We start from the raw sequence: 20,628 nt of genomic DNA on the forward strand, positions 1-20,628 counted from the left end.
CCTGAAAGTTATGAATTCCTGGGGCTCCTGAGGGAGAGGGAGAAGCCAAATCACAGGTTGGGGCCTAGGGAGCTCAACGGAATGGAGAGTGGAAATTGCCCACGAAGCTTTCTGTTGGGGAAGAGGGAGAAGCCACACCAGGCCGATGGATTCTGACATGAAATCAGGGGCCACCCACTGTGGGCCAGCTGTTGTGCTAAGTGCCGGGGACACAAAGGTAATTAAGACCTGGTCTCTGCCCTCGAGGAGTCAGGAATCTGTTGGCGAGACAGACTCATGAACAAATTACTTTAGTCCAGCACAGATTTAAACGCAGGGACTAAGATGTGCGAGGAGCGGAGTAGGGGGCGCACCGGCCCTCGAGGGCTGGCCCGAGACTGCCTTGACGAAGCTTGGAAGGGGAAGGGAGTGGCCCCTCTCAGCCCTTGCCAAGCCTCCCCATAGCCTGGGAGGCCTCCTCTCCTTCCCTTCTTCTCCTTCCAGGTGACTGACTGGTGAGGAAACTGAGCCGTGGGAGATTAGCTGGCTTGGCGAGAGGCCCACGCTGGGTTAAGTGGCAGAACTGGGCCTCAGACCCACGTCTTCTGGTCCTTGGCCCAGGGTTATTTCTGTAACTGCTTTTGGCTTCGCACCCCTTCTCCCCAGGGCTGCCGGTCGGAGATCCACGCTCTGGGCTCTGTACCTACTGACCGGGATTTGTGCTGCTGCCATGGCCCCTGGGGCCTGTGCCGTGGGAGGACCCCAGTGTGTGGAAGGCCCCAAGGCCTGTGCCCTGGTTTAGTAAATGGGTCAGGCCACTTGTTTGGGGACAGTCCCAGAGTAAGGCCACACCCTGGCAGGGCTCGGAGATGGCAGGAATGGGGAAGACTGAGGAGGAGCAGGAAGAGGCCTGGCCACACCCTTTATTTGGTGTTCTTGCTACCAGGCCCCGCTTTGGCAGGAAGAGGCCAGATGAGGCTCCCTAGAGTCTGGAGCCCCCTCTACTCTGTAACTAGAACCCCTTCAGAACCAGGCATGAGATTCTGGGAGTGCACGGCTGGTGTGGGGTCAGACTCTGGTCTACCGTTTCCTTCCAGAAGTTGGGGAGGTAGCGTGTTTCTCTTGACCTTTTCTCTAGGGAAACATGGTGTCCCTTCTGCAAAGCTGGAAGCCAGGCGTGTCACCCCTTGTAAGATGCTGGCTTCAGGTGGAGTCTGAGAGGACCTTGGAGTGGAACCCTTGTTCTGGGGGTGGCAGCCACAGGTGGACCAAGACCCCCCTTTCTCTGGGCCAGAGCCATTTGTCCATGGGTGCGCTGCCCAGGCTTTGGGGAACTCTGGACTAACCGGAGGAGGAGTTTCAGAGCCCCGAGGACTGAGTCTCCCAGTGGCCCTGAAGTTCCCATTAAAGTGTTTTTTCCTCTTTTTTAAAGAAAAAAATATTCCCAAACTGGAAAACAAAGGAAATCCACTTCCCCCAAATCACACGAAACTCACATTAGGGGCCTGGCGGGAATCCATGGAAACCAGGAAACCCGCCGTTAACCCTGTGTGGTGCTGAGGGTGGGATGGGAGCCAGGCCAGTCCTCCCTGGACTGCTGTCACCTTCCATCCCCACACTTGCCCCAGGGAGCTGGCCTGGGTGACATCGCCCCAGCAGAGGGGAGGAGATGGTGCCGGAGTGCTCAGAACCAACTCCCTTGCACTCAGGCCCAAGCTTGGGCTGTAGGAGAGGAGGGCTCGGGCACTCCAGGGAGGCCCCCTGGGGACTCCAAGGGCCGGGCCGAGTTGGAGAACCTGCCAGGCAGCTACCCACTCCATGCCACTCAGTACAGTCAGGGCCAGGCCCGCTCACACACTTGGGGAGCGCATGACCCCAGGAGAGGAGGAAGGAAAGGACCTGAATTTCAGTGCCAGCTTCATACACAAGGTGGGGGCGAGAGTGGGCGAGAGCTCCCCCGGGATTCCCTGCACCCTGCTCTTACATCACCAGGCTGGGCCTCTGCACCGGGAGGCCGCACGCCAAGTTGGGGCAGTGTGTTTGTGTTTGCACGCACACGGCTCGTTTTTTTTCTCAAAAGGCTGAAAATATTTACAGGTTTGAAGTTGAAACGCAAACAGGAAAAGCCCTTTAAAAAGTGAGTGTAGTGGATATTCAAAACAGGAATCACCATGGAAACACCACAATATTTGCTTAAATTGACACAAAGGTTGCCGGTAGCAGGGCACCGACTTTCTTTGGTCACTTTTTTTTGGCCCAGCACCTATCGCAGATGCATCTCTGCCGCCTCCTTCTAGGGTGTGTGCCCACGCCCTCCTTTCTTTTTTATGAGATGGACCAGCGCAGCAGCTGAGGGGAGGGCGGGAAGGAAGAGAGAAGAGTTGACCACTCTGCGTAGCTGCACGGGCACTGCTTCATGTGGTTTTACAAACTGTGAGGCTGCTAGGGTTCATGGGGCAGCCAGGCGCTGGCCCAGAGAAATCCAGAGGGTGCCAGCGTCAGGGGACCCGGAGGCCAGTTCTGCTGCATGGGTCTCATCTGCTTCCAGTGTTGGCTTGATTCATTCTCAGGCTGACCTTTCACCCCAGGTACCAAGCCTTGGGTGTGACCCTTCTGTTGTTCCCAAAGTGGCATCTGATTGGCCTAGTATTGTTTCTCCCTGTTTGATTCTTAGTATAGCAATTGACTAATAATTGTGCAAAGGGCACACAGGTCGCAGGGTCAAGCATGGCATGCACCGTGGCAGTGCCACCTGTTGATTGGCAGACGGGGTCCAGGAGTCCCACATTGCTGACTGGTGACCCCAGAAGGTGTCGGGACCTTGCCTCCTTTGCTCGCCTGTGCACAACAGCTTCGTGGGCACCAACCGTAGCCTCATCTGTTTTCCTCTCTCTTTTTTGGTAGGTATACAGACCTTGCTGACGGAAGGCAAAGATCCCATCGGCGCTTCCAGCTGCCCCGGCCACCAGCCCCGCCTTCACAGGGGGTTCTGCAGCTCCCCGGTGGTGCGTGTTGGAATGGACTTCGGATCCCTGCCTCTTGGGATGCAAAGGTAGCTGCTCCTGGTTCCCAAGATGCCCCTGGAAAGAGTGAGCTGGCCAGTTTGGGGGTTGCGCCTTAGGGTGGGAACTGCATAGGCCCTAGACCACCCTTTCTCAGGAGGTTCCAACCTGGATGGTGGTGGCTTACACACCCTAGGCGAAAGTGGAAAGGATGTGAGGTCGAGGAGAGGGCCCTAGTCTGGAGCAGGAAACTTGCAGCTTGGCCTTGCTTGGCCCGCAGCTCACTGCTTCTCGCCTCTGGATCTCAGTTTTCTTACCTGTAAAATAACAAGGTTGGAGTAACTGACCCTGAAGAGTCCTCCCTATGGTCCCTGGGTGACACTGAACAGGGTGGCATGGGCAGGCAGGGGTTTCAGGTGAGGCCTCTGCTTATCAGATGCCACTCCTATATCTAAGCATGGGTCCTCTCTGAACTTCATCTCGGGGACCTTTCTGTATGGGCAGAGGCTGCTCTGAGCTCTGGGCTCAGCCTGGGGTGACCCATCGGGGCTCTCTTGGGTGGCTCCAGCACAGGCAGAATCCTCAGAGGTGAAACTGCAGGTGCCTTTGATCCAGGCTTGGAAATAACCCCTTACCTAAGGCTGGTCCTGGGGAGTCTATGGGGCTGAACCGTCAGATATTTACCTTCAGGTACCAAACGTGGCAGTCCTTGGGGTAAGGGTTGACACACAGCTAGTGACTCCTTGAATATTGGTGACTATTCAGTATTCTCTTGAGATCCTGAGGGAACCTAAAGCCAGTGGACAGGTCTTTAGGTAGAGGCGAAGCGTCTACCTGGTCTGGGGAGGCCAAGGCTGGGGGTGCTCCTCTTCTGAGTGCCAGCACCCCAGCTCAGCCACCGTGGGTGCTGCCTCTCCCTCCCTAGCCTGGCTTTGCCACTCTGAACTTTGAACTTGCAGGGAGGAAGCACTGCAGTGATGGGTACCATGGTACCTGCTGGAGATCCCCAAAGCTGAGATCCCTCCTTGGGGACTAGCAGGAGCCCTGAATACAAGCCAGGGATTTGCAAACCAGATGCAAACTTGGCCTTTGGTTGCTGGGGTGGAGCAACCCTGTGGCTGAGACTCTTCTTCCTGGCATCCAGGATGTGAGCACACTCTAGGAATTGGTCCATCTGTACCTAAGGTGTGCTGCCGTTGTCCCCTGTTGCCTGAAAAAGGCCGTGTGGGGGGTTGGTGGCCGCGAGGGCTTGCTTGCATTCCGTGCCAGCATCTGTGCCTTTGCACCTTGTGGAAATCTTCTTGTCTCTCTGCCTCCTCCGATGAGGACTGCTGGGAAGGCAGAGCCTCAGGTTGGCTCTCCAGCCCGCCCTGTGCCCCGCCCTGGAGCAGGCTGCCAGAGTGCCTGCAGAGTCCCCTTGGAGGGGATAACGTGTGTCTCTTCTCTTCTTGGTGGCAGACTTTTTGTTTTCTTCTTTCTCTGGGCAAAACATGCCCATTAGTTTTTCCCTTTCTGAAGTTTCCACTCACTGTTGACTCCCGAGGGCCGTGCCAGCTGGGATTTGTACCCGGCACAGGGTATGGGCCCCACAGGTCCAGTGGGACTCCCACATCCTGGCGTTGGCTGTCTTGGGCTTGATAATGAAGCTTGGAAACTCTGTGGGCTCGGAGAGGGAATGTGGTGGCCGAGTCCCTCCTCACTTACCCATCCATTTCCAGTGACGGGCTTGGCTACAGGCTGGGGTCCTCTGTGGCAGGGTGACCCTGGTCTCAGAGATATTCAGTCTCATCAGAGTGAGGGCAAGGGAGCCACGCCTGTGCTCGTCTGGCCCACAGGCCTGGCTTAGAGTCTCCCTGTTTCTGGCTATTTTCTGCAGGATCTGGTCACATTTATCCCACAGTTGCAGAGGGTCTGGTGACTGCCACTCTCTCCCCGGTAGGCAAAGTGGACCAGAAGTCCCTGCTCTCATGAAGTCCTTGGAGCAGAGTTCTTGGACCAACATACCCACAGAACTGAACAAGGAAGACCTTGTGCAGAAGGGATGAGGGATGAGGGATGGAGCGTGCCTGGGGCACTTCAGGCGGGATGCACAGAGAAGGCCTCTGAGGAGGTGACAGCTGAGCTCCAAAGACAGAGAGTAGACAGCCATCTGAAGAGGAGGCAGGAGAATATTCCAGAAAAGGAAAACCGGTAGTTGAAAGGTCCTAAGGTGGGAGGAACTCACTCCATTCAGTGACCAGAAGGAAAGGCCAAGTGGCCAGGAGATAGACAGGGCAGGGGCCTGGATGTGTCGGGCGTGGGTGTCAGGGGAGAAGTTGGGGTTTTATTCTTGGGTAACAGGATGCCCCCCACAGGGGTTAAGGTAGGAGAAAGTGAACCGCTTTTTATTTTTTAAAGATGGCTGGAAGCCAGGGCTGGGGTTGTGGCTCAGTGGTGGAACACTTGCCTGGCATGTGTGAGGCACTCGGTTTGATCCTCAGCACCACATATAAATAAAGGAATGAAAAATAAAGGTCTATCAACATCTAAATAAATGTTAAAGAAAATAAAAAGATGACTGGAAGCCAGAGGCCATGGCACAAGCCTGTCATCTCAGCTACTTGGGAGGCTGAGGCAGGAAGATCTCAAGTTATCAAGACCCTGACTCAGAATAAAATTAAAAGGGCTGGGGGTATGGTAAAGGGCCTCTGGGTTCAGTCCCCAGTACCCAGAAAAAAAATATCTGGGGCTGTTCTGGGAAGACATGAGAGTGGTGGCAAGGGAAGAAACCAGGAGGCCTGCGGGTGAGAGAGAGAGGAGCCTGGGTGGAAGCTGTGTGCTTGGAGGGAGCGTTGGTGGGACTTGTCAGTGGATGGAATGGGGAGAGGGAAAGAGAGGTCAGCGTGGCTCAAGGATTCTGAGCCCCTGGGGTGTGGCCTGCGTCTTCTCTCATGCCCCACTAACCCGACAGTGCCGGAGACACAGGGCTCTTAGACAGTTACCATCCTGTGGGTTAGAGCAGAGGCGCCATCTTGGAACCATGCCGGTTGCCAAGCAAGTCCTGAAGGACTTGGGTGCCTCGTGGTCAGTTTCCAGCAGCCAGCCTTGGAGCAGGCTGGGACTTCAATGCTTGTAGTGCTTTCAGCCCTAAGACGGCACAGAAACCAGTTTGGGGCTTTTGCTGTAGGGGTCCTGTGCTGGCTCTGAGGTTGAGCATAGAAATCCATAGAGTTTCTCTCTCTGGGGCTTTAAATGTGGTCTCTGTTCTTTCATGACCGAGCTCCTGAACCTTTTCCTTAGTGCCTGGTCATATAGACACTCAACTGATTAGCTGGGAGACTGAGAAATGGGACTAAGCCCTCATTCTGTGCATGGCACCCAATTTAGCTCCTGCACATCAGCAGAGATCTTGGAGGTCTTTCCACGTGGAAAGCCATGAATTGCCCTAGGTACACGATCAGACTTGAACTCAGGCCCTGTGCCTTTTTCTGGGACCTCTGACGTGGCTTTCCACCATCCCAGGTCCTGCCATCATCTGCAAGGACCAGGCAGGAGGAGGCAAGCCCTGCATGGTGCTGTAATAGCCAGGTGATCCCCGACTCCCCCCGCCCCCACGGGCTCTGTGCAGCCCTGGGCACTGCCATGTAATTCGGTAGCAAGCCAAAGGCCTGGCTGGCACAAATGTGAAGCTGTCACCACCGGCTGCTGGGCCCCATGAGCACTTCCCCATGCTGGCAACCCATCCCCAGCCATATGGGCCAGCTCAGCCCTCCAGGAAAGCTCCGGAGGCCTGACCTCCAGAGGGAATGACAGGAAGGGCAGGCTAGTGACGTTTCGCAGGGGGCGTCAGGGTGTCCCGAGTGGGAAGCAATATGTGACACAGCAGTTCAGGGCCCTCCAGGAAGCTCTGGGGCCTGACCTCTGGGGAAGTGATGGGAGGGAGCAGAAGGGCAAGCTGGCGGCGGCTGGCAGGGGGTGACGGGGATGTCCCAGGCCCACAGCTGGTGCCTCAGCCTGGCTCCGAGGGGCTTGTCAGCCAGTCCTCCTGGGTGCGCCTGCTGGCCCTGGGGGAGGGTGTGCCTGGGCACACGTGGGAGGCTTTTCTGCTTTCTGCCTCCATGGTCTGCACTAGATCCATGACCTTCACTCCTAACTGGACTGGACAGTTCTAATGCCCTCCTCCAGGGCTTTGATCTGACGTGAGGCTGGCAGCTCCAGAGCACGCAGCTGCAGTGGGGGAAGCAGAAAGATGGGCTCGGGGAGGGGTGTGGGGCCGGGTTCCTCACCACCCTGGGTGACGCGGTGCTCTGCAGGCTGAGTGGATTCCAAGGGTGCAGCCCCTTTGGGTTTAGAAGGTTTAGTTCTAATCCGGGTAGGAGCTCTGTCTGATAGCACAGACGCCCCACCCTTGGTCCTTCAGCTCTTCCTTACAGAATCGGAAGCCCCTGGATCCCCCAAGCGCTGGTCATGGGAAGAGGGCTAGACGGGCTGGCAGCCCTGCCCTGTCTAGAGCTCCTCATCTGGTCTCATCTGGTGCCAGTGTTGCTCTGAGCAGAACTTGGCCTGGCTTTGGGAGGGCTGGCACCTAAGGCCAGGGGAGATGCCCTGCCTCAGTCCCTGTGGCCTCTGGGTGCCTACAGTGAGAAAATGCTGGTGGCAAAAGTCAGGTTTTGCAGGAGAGGGTCCTGGTGGCTGTGCATGCGCGCCTTTCCCACGGAGCCCCGCAGGCTCCTCCTGCTCCCTGTTCTACCAGCATCCCCTTGGCCTCCGTCATTCCAGAGTCTATAGAGGTACAGACCTGGTCTGGGTGAGAGTCCTTAAGCCAGAGGCCACGGAACCAAGGCATGAGGCCACCCATAGGACCCTCACAGCCCATCTCTCAAGCCCCTTGATAGCCATACTCACTAGCTGCCCACGCCATTTGCTGTTTGTTTTCTGTCACGTAGGGCCTTGGAGTGATCCTCATCTTCCACTCCCCACCCAAGTTTTCTCTCGGGTTTGGTTCCTTGACCTCCCGCAGGAGCAGGAGGCTTGCTCTGGTCGTCTTGGGTTGGGACCCCTGTGGCCAGGGTGTGAGAAGAGGGGAGGTGTAATTAAACGCTAGTTCCTTTTCCAGAAATGCTAATTGAGAAAAGCAATTAAAAGCAACTTTTTTCCCTTAGTAATCTGGGTTAAGAGCTGGTAATGAAGTTCAGGGCCATTGTGGCTCAGTATTTCAGCTTCGCCGACTCAAGTCAAAACAGTCCAAGCCCAGGAGCTCACCAGCAGCTGAGCTGCGCCCGGGAAGCAGCTGTGTGTCCCGTTGTTCCCTCGTCACCACCCCCTGCCACTCCCCGGAGCAGAGAAGAGCAGCTCCAGCTGGAGAGGGGGGTCTGAGTGACATGTAGATGGGTCCCCTAGGGCGCCCCCAGGAAGACCAGAACCTGGATGCATCTGAGCGGGAATGCTTTGGAGCAGAGCACGTGTGCCACCCAGTGCAGGCGCAGAACTGGGAAGGGTGGGTCTCTCGAGTCACGGGGAGGAACGGGTCCGTGGGGTGGGCCAGGCCTCAGCCACACGGGCTGAGGACCAGAAGGCTGTTGGTCCAGTCCTGACCGCCGACCTCGGCTCATTCGCCTCCCGTTTCCCTCATTCTTCAGTCGCTGTGGCGCGCCCCACACACCCCATGTTGTAGACACTGAAAACACAGCAAACTAGAGAGGCCAGAATCCCTGCCTGTGGCATTTGCGCTTTGGTGGAGGGAAGCAAACGGTGAGTGGGATCAGGGAGTGGAGGAGATGTTCATTGGCGGCATAGGTTAAGGAGAAAACTAAAGCAGCTCTGGAGAATGGAATCGGGTGGGGCGCGGGTGGATGTTGGTGATTGTAGATGTGGCTTCTTGGGGAAAGGGTCACCGAGGGGGTAACGTTAGGGTGAAGACAAACTAGGGAACAGAGACTGCCTGGCCCCAGAGGCAGGAGGACCGCAGGGAGGCCGGTGTGGCTAGAATGGAGTGAAGCAGGACATCAGGACCAGGGCCCAAGGGCTCCACAGATCCTACGAGCCTAGCAGCCCAAGAGAACGCTGGCTGTTACCCCGAGTGAAATGAGATGCTTTTTGAAGAGCTCTGACTGACATGATCTGATTAGGCACAAGCTCTTTATTAAACAACAAGACCCTCTTGTCACCGGCCCCTCCTCTCATGGGTCCCCTATATACAGAAGCCCCTCCCCCCACACACACCTTGGATGCACTCTATCAACATTTCTTCTGGGGTGGGCCAGAGGGGTCCTGGGTGGGGTCTGTCTGGATCTGACTCAGCTCCAGCCTCAGCCTCCTCCCTGGGAGCAGTTCACATACAGGGTCTTGTCACTTTAAGCAGCCCCCCACCTGGCTTCCCTGGCCTGCTTTATCTGAAGTCCAAGCGCATGTTGTTTCAGGACCGATCCGCTTTAGCTAATTAATAATCTGACAGGAGCCACCCAGGGGATTAGCCTCAGAGCTGAGCTCCACCAAGCCCCGGCAAATGAGCCCCATGCTCCTCGGGGACATGGAGGTGACTTTGGGGGTTCAGGGACAGGGGACCCCACAGGTGAACCATGGCGTGGGGCAGTATAGGAGTGGCCAGTGAGGGGAGAGGGAGGTGAGAGAAAGAGCCTCCTGGAGGGCCTCCGCTGTCCCCAGACAGGTGGGGACTCTGCTCTCCCCGTGCCTCTTATGGTCCTTGTCACCTGCCAGAAACTGTCCCCACCTGCCAGGTGCTGCCTGCTAAGGAGCTGGGATACATTTCCGGAGTTAGCAAACACAGAGGCAGGACCCTGGGTGAACCGAGGACTTCAAAGGACAGTTCCTGATCTCGAGCAAGAGTCTGTTCTGTGTGATGTCGGTGATTTACTCACACTAAAAACGTCTTCCCTGTGTAGTGGACATTCCTGCTTCGCTCTGCTTCCCGATTTCCTCTAGCAAACCCGAGTGAGGAGGGCCAGAGGCTTTGGGCTCCCTCTGGAAGAGGCGGCACTGCCTGGGACTTTTTCAATCAGGGTGGGCCTGGGGTCCTGGTGACCTCCGCCGCCAAGGCGCAGGGAGAGGAGGAGAGATGTCGGCGTCTTGCCTGAGTCTCCCAACCTGTTAGGCCCAGGTGGTCCTTGGATGCTTTGAGTGCCAGTCTCCTCTGGGACATGTGTGGCCCCAGGCAAGGGAACAGTGCCCCACAGCCACCTCTCCCAGGGGAGGCTGGTGTCTAGGAAGTCTGCGGTCCGTTCCTAAGGGGAAGAAGGCTCGAAGTTCCTGGGTAATTTGGGTTGTGTGGTTTCTGCTGAGGGCATGTGTCCTGAGCCCAGGCAGAGGTGAGCCGGGGTGGCCCCCTGGGAGGGGCCAGGCCAGGTCATATACAAGGTCAGGGACAACAGCCTGCGATGTAGGGCCCCTCCTCTGTTCCAAGATTTCTGGGCACTGAACAGAGATACCTGTCTGCTGACCTCTCCATGGCCACACGCTTGGCCACCCGCAGACTGCCAGCTTCTCAGGGAGGACGTGCCATTCAACCGGGCTGGCTGCCTAGCATGTCATCGGGGGCAGGAGGACGGGTCTAAGTCTGACGGGGTCCAGCCTGCTTCCTCTTGTGACCCTTCCACCCTGGCTCTGTTCCTCGTGGTCAGGGAGCTCAGGGCAGCGAGAGAGGCCAGCTGCCAGTTGGTGCAAGTCCAGCCTCCTGCAGCCAAGGGGCCCGATGCCAGGCGGGCACTGCCCTGAGGTGGGAGCTCACTGGCCTGGGCTCTGTGCTCCAGGAGCTAACAGCATCCGCGCCCTCGGAGGCCCCTCTCCCCCAGCCCCCGGGCCGCCTCCTCCCAGCCCTTCCCGGCACAGCCAGCCAGGGAGTCTTGTGGTGGGAGCAGCCGGGGCCGGGGGTGCCGAGCTGGTGGGAACCTCTTCCGCTTCCTGAGCTCTCAGCCTCTTCCCCAGCGTGCCCGGTGGTTTGGCCCTGGTTCTCGAGCTGTCTGCTGCCCGTGCTGCCTCTGACCGACATCGTTAGCGTGGGTATTTATATTTCATTAACGACATTAAGCCCAAATGGCATTAAAAGCAAAGCTGGTGATAAATAGCTTATTAATAAACAGGGAGTGCTCCGTGCTGCCTGGCCTATCCCAGCCCCGGCATTAACCCTTGCTGCCCTAGATAAATACACTTCACCCCACAGATCATCCCCCAAAGATGGGGCCGGAAGGCCCATCGCATGCCCCCCTCTACCGGCTTACTCTCAGGTCCTCGTGCCTTGGGTCCCCGTGTGGGCCAATTCTGGGTCACTGCGACTCATGCAGCCTGGCCAGATCCCTCATGGCCTCTAATCAAATCTCCCTCACCCTGTCTTCACTCATTTTGATTCTGAGCATAAACAAGCTCACATCTTCTCCATTTCCTTGCTGCTCTGTCTACAAGGACTTTGGAATCAAAAGGAGTGTTGTTTCTGGGTGTGGTGGCCACACCTGTAGTCCCAGCAGCTCGGGAGGCTGAGGCAGGAGGGTTGTGAGTTTAAAGGCAGCTTCAGCAACTGAGCGAAGCCCTGTCTCTAAATAAAATATGAAAGAGGGCTGGGGATGTATCTCAGTGGTTAAGCGCCCCTGGGTTCAATCCCTGGTACAAAAAAAAAAAAAAAAAAGAGTGATACTCCTGAAAATAACAGCAGTGACAACAGTGATAAGCACAGCTAACATTTATGGGGTGCTCACCACGAACAGGCCATTTGCTGAGCGTAGGCAGCAGCCCCCATCCTCACAGCCACCTGGGGAGCCCCGCTCGACCTCACTGTATAAGTGGGAAAGCAGTACCTGGAATAGCAAAGAAGTTTTACCTGCCGAGGCCCATGTCACACAGTGGCTGTGTCCTTGTTATGGTGCAAGACTTGGAACAGAAGGGACTGTCCCTGGCTCCTGGGTCTCAGACCTGCCAAGGCTACTCAGCGCTGTGGCCCCTGTCTTTGCTTGACTGCCTCTGCCAGGCTCCCCACCCATCTGGACCCAGCTGCTCTGTGGTGCGACGGCCCCAGCGAGGTGGGCATGTCTGCGTGCAGGCTGTGTGTGGAGGCCTCAGTCATGTATCTCGCAGGCCACCACCTCCTCTAGAACTTAGAGGTGCCAACAGGGATGTCCATGGTGATTCCAGTAAACAGTTCTGAGGGACCTTCTGCTTCTAGTTGGAGCAACTTCCATGGAGGGCACCAGCCAGGCCTGGGCAGTTTGGGGTTTAAGATATAGAGTCCTCTCTCAACCCCTGGAAGAATTAGGGGTAGTCTCCATCCTTCCTTGCCCTAGTCCCTGGCTGAATTGGCTGAGGAGAAACTGGAACCTCATCTGACGTCTGCTAAGAGGAGCCACTTAGAACTTCTCACCCGACCAACCTGAGCAAGGATTCTTGTCAAGTGTCCTGTCGCCTTGGAACTGTCGGGCCCACACCTGGTTGAAGGGAGAAGGGACTCTCTGGGAGTTTGGCAGTGGGGAAAGGAAAGAGGAGGGAGAGCTGCCACGTGGTCCCAAGGAGAGGGTGGGGGTAGAGGGCTCATCACCGCACCCTCTGCTTCGTCCCAGGAAAGACGGAGAGTGTATTAAGTGGCAGGATTCCTGCTGGCTGGCCAGGGACCAGGACTGCTTCCCCCAACCCATCCCAAAGCTGGGAAGGAAGTAGGGAAGCAGCCACTCTCAGGATCCTGGTCAGAAAGTTCCACTTCTCACCTGGACAACTGGACCTGACCAACACTTCTCCCCACAAAGGGACTCAGGAGGGAGCCAGTGTGGAGGTCCCGACTGGCGACCAGGTGCTGTCAGGGCCAGCCCCTAAGGCCAGATTCTCTGCTAAGAAGACCTTGCCACTTGCTCTGGCCACACAGGCCTGGTAGTCATGGTGGGGCACCGTGTATGGCAGAATCACAGTTGTCACTTACATTACACTTCAAGTGCACTAGGCCTCCCGCCTGCTCCTCCTGGAGCTAATGGTCAGGAGGGTTAGGGTTAGGGGGACGAGGAAGACAGGAGAGATGGGCTTCGGGACAGGCCACCCTGAGTCATGGTCTTGTAGAACTGGGGCCGTCTCTTTGTGGCACTGGTAAGAGTAAGTCCCTTTGTCTGTCCAGTTGTCCAGAGTGTTTCCCGCTCTTCTTTGCTAGCCTCAGAAGAGGAGTGGAAGAGAGGAGAGCAGGGCTCCTGTGGAAGGGCAGCCAGCTGTGGGAGTGGCCACTCTGCTTCTGGGCAGCTGCAGGGACCAGGGGAGAAGAGCTGGCCCCTGCTGCCTGTGGTGGGGCAGGGCCCTCTCTCCCTTGCCTGTGCCCACTGGTCACGGGCCGGCTGTGATGGGCCGGCATGAGCCCACCTCGTCGGCCCTCAGCTCTGTGAAACCCAGAACCTGGACGGGGCATCTGCTTGTTTGCCTGCCAGTGCTGCGCACGCTCTGCTCCAGGCTCCTCCCTGGCCGTCGGGGCAAGTGCCATCCTCTCGGCACTGGTGGAACCGCCAGGCTTGACCCATGCGGGACAGGCCCCTAGCAAGATCCCTGCCTGGGGGATTGAAGGGTCCCCTAGGGTGCCTCAGTCGCTGAGGGATGCGAATGTGCAGACCTCCCTCTGCAGACCCCTTCCTCCCCAGGGACAGCTCCCCTTTACTTCCCACCCACCCTCCAAGGTGTCCTATGTTCACCAAGGGCCTGGGGTGGATGGCCAGTGCTTCCTGCGGACAAGGATCTGTGTGCGCTTACTGTCCTTTAGCAGAATGTCACAGCCGACCCATGTCCTCCCTCTTGTGCCACTTGTCACCCTGAGTGTTCAGTCCTGCTTACAAGGGACCATACGGGGAGAAGCTGTGAAGTCATCTGTTTTACCTCACGTGGCCCAAGGAAAGGGGCTGGGGTTACAATGGGTGGTGGCTCTGGGGAGTGGGAGGTGGTGGGGGAGGGCAGGTGGCTCAGTGTGCCCAGGAGTAGGGCCTGTGGCTTGCTGGGCAGGCCTTCTAGGAAGTCAAAGGTCACTCCAGATCCAAAGCATTTCTTTGCCTCATTCCTGGGCCCAATGGTGCCTGGACACGAGGCCAGCCTCCCTGGGCTGGGAGTGGGCAGAAGGCCCTGGGAGAGGGCTGGGCCCAGAGCTGGCCCCCAGTCGGGGGTAAGGTGCTGTCTTGGCCCTGGGCAGCACCGGCCTGCAGAGCCACAGGAGTGGGAAGGTGGAAGGGGCTGTGCACAACCTCTCCTCTGGGAGCTTCTCCTACTTTCATTTTCTTTTTGCCTCTGTTTTTTTTTTTTTTTTTTTTCTTTCTTTCTTTCTTGGGGTCTAATTAAAGACTTGGAGCCGTTTACAGCCTGTGGTTGGCTTTTTATTTGGAGCCTTGGCAATTACCTCCTGCCCTAAAATAAGTTTCGATGGAGCAGGGTAGGCTTTTTCTTTTGGCCGAGTTCTCAGTTTTAATTTTGCCGTGTGTGCACGTGTGTGCGTGTGTGTGCGTGTGTGTGCGTGTGTGTGCGTGTGCACATGTGTCCCTTTGCGCTCGAGTGTGCCATGGAGTGTCATGATGCCAGCCCCTCCTCCCCTTTCCAAATCCTTGTCACTAGCCCCATCTCAAGTGTCCTTTGGCCAAGGCAGAGACCTGGACAGCGGGAACAGTATGTCCTCAGCCTCACCCTGCCTAGAGGCAACTTGGTGACAACAGGCAGGTCATCTGTTGACTCTGTCCCAGTTTCTTCACCTGCAAATGGGGCCAGCGGGCTGGGCATGACAGAGGCTTTGGTCCACACCACTTTGGAAACAGACCTCTTGCCACAGCAGAGCAGAGTGGGGGGAGCCTCTGTCAGGGAAGCCACCGCTTGCGGCTCCAGCTCCTGGCCTCGTTTGCCTTCTTAACAGCCCTTGTGTTTGATAGGAGCCTTTCATCATGTCCCCATTCTATCCTTCTTGTCCCCCGGCCACTGTGTGAGCAGATGCAATCACCCCACTTTATTGCTGGACCCTAAAGCCAGGGATAATTAGTGGCTTTTCTGATGTCACTTGGCTTAGAGGGGACAGAACCTTGGGATTCAAACTCAGGTCCTATGATCTTCCAAAACCCACACCCAGAGTGTGTGGGGCCCAGTGCAGAAGGAAAATGTGGAGCCCCTCATTCTGAAATGAAGAATTTCAGGACCCCGACAGTAGGACATTAGACTGCGTAGGTGCCCTGAGCACCCTGCATGACTGCAGGGGTTACATGCCCAGGAGGATGGCCCTGCCCACACCCACTTTGAGACTCCTCTCTGCTCTGTTCCTACCCATGAGGTGAGTGGCAGGGAAGTCACATAGGCCACTGGTGCCCGCCTGGCTGCTGTGACCACCCCGGCAGATGGACCAGAATCTGGGTCCTCCCATTTCTTGGACTATTCCATGTGACCTCTGTCTTATAAAGAAGTCCAGTACCGGCTCTCTGGGGTTCCCTGTGTCTCTTGGGGTCCTTCGAGCCTCGTTAGGTCTGTAAGAGGTGAGGAAATAAACCGTGGATTCAGTAAGAGCTCTGTTTCCTTGGGTAGAAGTGGAAGCTTTGAGTCCCATGGAGGAGCTCAGTGAGAGTCTTTCTGTCAAGCCAAAGCAAGTGGTGACCTGCCAAAATTATACGGGCCAATCCTAGGCTTCGACTGATCTGCTTTGGGTGGAAGGTCAGGTGGCGCTTTCCTTGGGCAGATCTGGAAACTTCCTAGCTGGTTGCTGGGGACTGGGATTGCCATGGAAGCTCATGGGGTGACGGCTGGATGGAGCCCGTAGCTGAGTGTGAGCCCGCGTGTGTACCAGCTTGTGTGTGGGCACGTGCACAGAGGACGTGGCTCTCCTGCAGCAGGCAGCTATTTACACCAGAGCTGTCAGGATGATTGGCTCTCACTGGATTTCCCAGATGGAGCGGCCTTTGCCTGCCCGGTCAGTGTGCTCCTGCCCGTGGCCCCCTTTCTCTCTTCTGCTACTGCCCCCTCAAGATGTCTGAGTGCCAAAGTCCCCCACAGGAGCCCATCCGGACTCTCTCTCAGGTGCCCCCTGCTCCTAGAAGCCCTCTAGATTCTGGACCTTGGGCATGCTTAGGGTGAACGGTATCCTAAAAACCATGGCAGCTATTTTTATGGGCATGGGGAGACAACTTTGTCTAAAATGGGGGCCAGGTGGGGGTGGGAGTCCCCCTTGGCCTGAGGTTTGAGGCGGTTGGAGTATAAGAGGGCGAGGTGCCCGAGTTTCCAAGGACTGATTAGATGGTATGCCAAGTGTATTAAATTTTGCAGACATTTTAACAGCAATATGCTAGATAGTTGGGTGTCCCCTGAGGCGGCTGGATTTTTTATATCCTTCACAGAAGGTCAGAACCCTCTTCTGCCTGCCTCCCCCCTCCATCCCATGCTCTCTGCTCCTCTCGCTCACCCTCCCCTTCCTCAGCAATTTCCCTGGCTTTTCACTCTCTGCTCATCGGGAACCTAAACCATGTCTCTGGTCCCTGCCAGAAAGATGGAGCACTGTCCCTCCTGCCTTGCCACTGGGCTGGTGTCAGGGGTCTCCCAGGCTGGGAGGGCGCACACAGGAAGCTCCATCTCTGTTTTCTCTGCCCTGCGCCCCTCCCCCCACTTCGGAGACTGTTGTCAGACCTGCCCCCTCCCTCCTTATTTTTATAGAAAAAAAGGCAGGAAAAGCATCCATCTGGCATATGAATAATTGAAATGGCTCAACCCTGTTCCTGTGGCTGCTGTTTGTTCTCAGGTCCCCCGGCCCGACCCATCCCCCTGAGCGGGGGTCTCTAAGCGGAGGATGTGTGGGCATTCTTCGAAGGGTCTCCGGTGAGGCCCAGGGCTCTCCTTAACCTTGAGTCCTTTCTCCCTGGGAACCAGTAGGTCTGAGTGGGGGGACGTTTGGAAATGTGGTTTCCTTCTCCCTGTCCATGGGGATAGTCAGACCCTGGCTGGAGTCTCCCCAAATATCATTCAAACTCAAATGGTTCTCTCAGCCCAGGGGCCTCAAGGGACAGCTTCCCCTGACCCTGACCTCTCCCACAGCCCCCTCTGGGATCCTCTGATTTATAACTCCTCCTACAGTATCCCCCAGCCTCTGCCCCTCTGTCCTGCAGGCTCTGGCGGCCTCCTGGAGCCTCAGGAGCTCTGGGGACTCCTGTTTGGGGAAACTGGCTGGGACAGTGCTCTCCCAGCCCTCTGACAGGCACCTTGCCCAGACACCCACTTCCCGTCCTCTGCCACCCCTGACGTGCCCAGCTGAGGCTTCCCTGGCTGGAAGTGTCCACTTCTCTGTGTCTCCGTTTAACCTTTTGGTTGGGAGCCTTGAAAGATGAGAGCCTCAACTTTGCTTTCTGCCACCCGACCGGGCCCGCTGGGAGGAAGCTCTCGGTGGTGGGAGGGTGGGGCAGAGCCAGGCCCATTCACTCCACGGGGCTGGGACCAGCTGCACACCAAGCCTCAGGTCTGGGCCGAGAATTCTCTGTCTCTTTAAAACCATTTAGAGGAAAAACAAAAGAACTTTAGTGCATTAATTCTAAATGAAGATGGGCCTCCAGATGACAGCCTGATCCACATTGCTCCCTGCAAGCCAACTTCCCTGTCTCCTCCTCCCCCTCCCACCTTCCTGCCCCCTCTGCCCTGCCCTGGCTCTCCATCCTCATCTCTTGTTCTTGCTCTGGGAAAGGCTGACGTAAGGGTTGCATGGAGTGTGGGCTTTCTGTTTGAAAAGTCAATACTTCTGTTTGTCTGTTTGGGACATCATGTTTGTGTCATGTGTGAATATTGACTTGCAGCCGTGGGCCCTGTGGTTATAAAGTGCTGGGAGCCAGCGTGCATTTCGGGACCACCAAGTGGTGGGGAGGGGCTGGCACGGGTGTCACTGCTAAGCGGTGAGAGGCCCCTGTAGGAAGAGGGTGTGAGCCACACCAGAATATTCTAGATCTTTTCTGGGTTCATTTAAAAAAAACTGCCCAGTCAGCAAAAAAAAAAAAAAATAATAATAATAATTCAGATGAAATTCAAATCAGGTTTGTTAATATATAACCATAAATATATAAATATATAATAAATATAAAAGTCGTTTGTAAAGACTCCTACACATGTTATAAAAGCTGCAAAATGTCTGACATTCCAGGGCCTGGTACGAATAATTAGATATTTATATCCAATAAAACTGGTTTGATGGGGAAATCGTTTCCCTCCGTGTGGATTCTCAGTTGAGGATGAGTTTCGGTGGTTGGGTTTGTTTTTCTCCTGACAATAAAACCAGGGGTTTGGCACCAACAAATGTATTTCCCGTAAATATCTAAATCTCTGTTTTCCAGCGTGAGCTCGGCTAGACGGGCCCTGTCATGCCGTCTGCTCCCCTCTCCTGCCTTTTCCTCGTCCCTGGAGAACAGTGTGCACAGCCTCTCCTCCCTGCACCCTGGGCCTGAGCTGCAGCCCAGGGCCACCCTGGCTCCCTCGCACCTGTCTGCTCCCTCCACCCTCCATGCGCAGACCCGCACCGCTGCTCTGGGCTCTTCGCTCCACTCTGTTTTGGGGACCAGTTTCCTAGGCTGGGGCTTCTGCTCTCCTAAGCCCCAGAAGCCCTGTCCGAGGGTTTTCCTGAGTTTTATTAAGCACCTCTTACACCCTGCCCTTTCAGCTCCTCTTCCTCCACCTCCTGCTTCTGGACCCTGCTCTCCCTTCTCTCCTGAGCTCTGTTGGACCATAGCCTTCAGGGCCTCTACCATGTGCCTGGAGGCCCTGGGGAGGCAGTTTGCCTCACTGCCCTGGCTTGGGGAGACCTCCCAGCCCCACCCTCGTTTCTCTTCCATCTGTTCCATAGTTGTGAACAGATGGAGCCAGAAGGTGCCGTCGATGACTGTGACCTCTCTCTCCCATTATACGGATGTGGAGCTGAGGCCCCAAGTGGGGCAGATGGCCTGGGGTCCGGGCTGGCTTAAGACTCCTAAGTGGGACAGTCAGAGCTGGGTCAGAAGTACAGCCCCTTGCTTGCCCTCCGCTGGTTCTGGGAGTGAGGAAGAGAAGCGGGAAGAACTCACTCACTCACCTGTTCCAAGGGACACCTGCCATAAGTGGCCTGAACTCTGAGCCTTTCTGACCGGTGACATGGCATCAGTGCTTCCCATGCTGTCGGGCCACTGAGAGGAGTGACTGAATGACATCTCTGCAAGTTGCAGCTTTGGTTATGGCAGGTGTGGCCATGCCCCAGGAAGTGAGGGTAGTCAGGTTCCCCCAATGTGCCAAGTCAGGACCTGCGTGTCACTGGATTGCCTGGTGCTGGGGTGAGACTCTGTCCAGGAGCTTCTCTCGAGTGGTGGGATTGCTTTTGCTGTCTCCCAGAGTGGCCCGGTCTCACCCTCCTCAGGACGATCCTGGCTGGGTCCAGAGGGCCTTAGAGCTTCCCAGAGGTCCCGCTGTGACTTAACTTCAGCCAGGAAGGAAAAGCCATGGGTGGAGGAGCATCAGGGTCTGAGCGAATGCACCCCAGAGCGAGGGCGGGAGAAGCCGCAGAGGGGGACTGCAGTGCCTTCGGCAAAGACCCGACCCCTCTCTTTCTGGGACATTTGGGCCATTCTGTAATGTGGGCACGACGGAGGCTGGTGGCCCGTTTTCCTGACAGACGTCTTTCAGATCAGAGATAAAGAGCCTCCTGGCAGCCAGCAGGGCCGTGCGGAGGGGAGAGGGCCTGGCGAGGAGGGCTCGGGGGGGAAGGTCTGCGGGCCTGGCGGGAGCCTTGCGGCTTAATTACAGAGCCGTGAATAGTGACAGTAGACGGTCCCCGGGCCGCTGGGGCTGCTGAGCGCTAGCCCTGTCACATGCCTCCAACCCAAACCCACACTCTTCCTCCACTGTCCTCCTGCTCCTCACCACGGACCCTGTGGACCCTGAGTGTTTGTGCTGGGCGTGTCCCTGGGCCCTGGAGGATAACCCTGGAAGTGACATAGACTGACATGCGCCAATCTCACCTGCTCCCCTCCCCACAGAGGAGAGGCCCCGCGCACACAGGACCACCTTGGAGGGGCAGCTCTCTCACGCCTGTAAGTTTCATAACGCGCCGTGTGCCCAGGGGACTGGACCTTGGCCCGGAACTCAAAGCCACCCTCCAGAAGACACCTGGGTGGCTTGTTTTTCGATGTTGTCTTTTTTCTTCTTCCTTTCCCCCAACCCTTGCAAAATTAAAAAAAAAAACAAAAAAAAAAAAAACAAAAAAAAGAACTTGAAGAAGCGGAGCCCAAGCTGCCTATGACTGGCTCACAGAGAAGCCAGTCAGATCTCCCCTTGTTGAGAACATTTTGACAGCATAAAATTGCTGCCGGAATGTGACTTTAACGAAAAGTAAAAAAAAAAAAAAAAAAAAAAAAAAAAAAAAAAAAATCCTTCCTTCATGCATATGGAGTTTTTTGGAAAAAAAAATGGTATTTTAATGCTTTCTATTAAATTGGGACTAAAAGTGGTGTCTTAATTTGCATGCATTAGCATATTTGCATATAGATCACTGAAATGGTGGAAGAGAGAAGAGCCTTTAAATGAAAATTCTTTTAAAGGCACAGGCCTGCCTCCCTCTCCATCTCCCTCTGGGATTTATGCTTGATCTTTTCCTCTCACCTCCAACCCCACCGTTATGTCTTGATTAAGCTGCAAATGGACGGGAGGGTCAAGGCTGTACCTCTCAGGAGCTGATTCAGGGTGGAGT

General features: G+C 56.1%; 1 protein-coding gene across 4 annotated transcripts in view; it reads left to right on the forward strand.

Moving 5' to 3' along the window:
* Window positions 1-20,628, forward strand: part of Casz1 (castor zinc finger 1) — a 139,907-nt gene that overhangs the window by 28,177 nt on the left and 91,102 nt on the right. For all 4 annotated transcript variants that reach the window (XM_047549806.1, XM_047549829.1, XM_047549819.1 and 1 more), the window contains exon 2: window positions 2,884-3,031. The gene's annotated coding sequence lies outside the window, so the exon portion shown is untranslated. The remainder of the gene's footprint in view (window positions 1-2,883; window positions 3,032-20,628) is intronic.

Source organism: Sciurus carolinensis, chromosome 1 (genome assembly GCF_902686445.1).
Source record: "Sciurus carolinensis chromosome 1, mSciCar1.2, whole genome shotgun sequence".
NCBI lineage: Eukaryota > Metazoa > Chordata > Mammalia > Rodentia > Sciuridae > Sciurus > Sciurus carolinensis.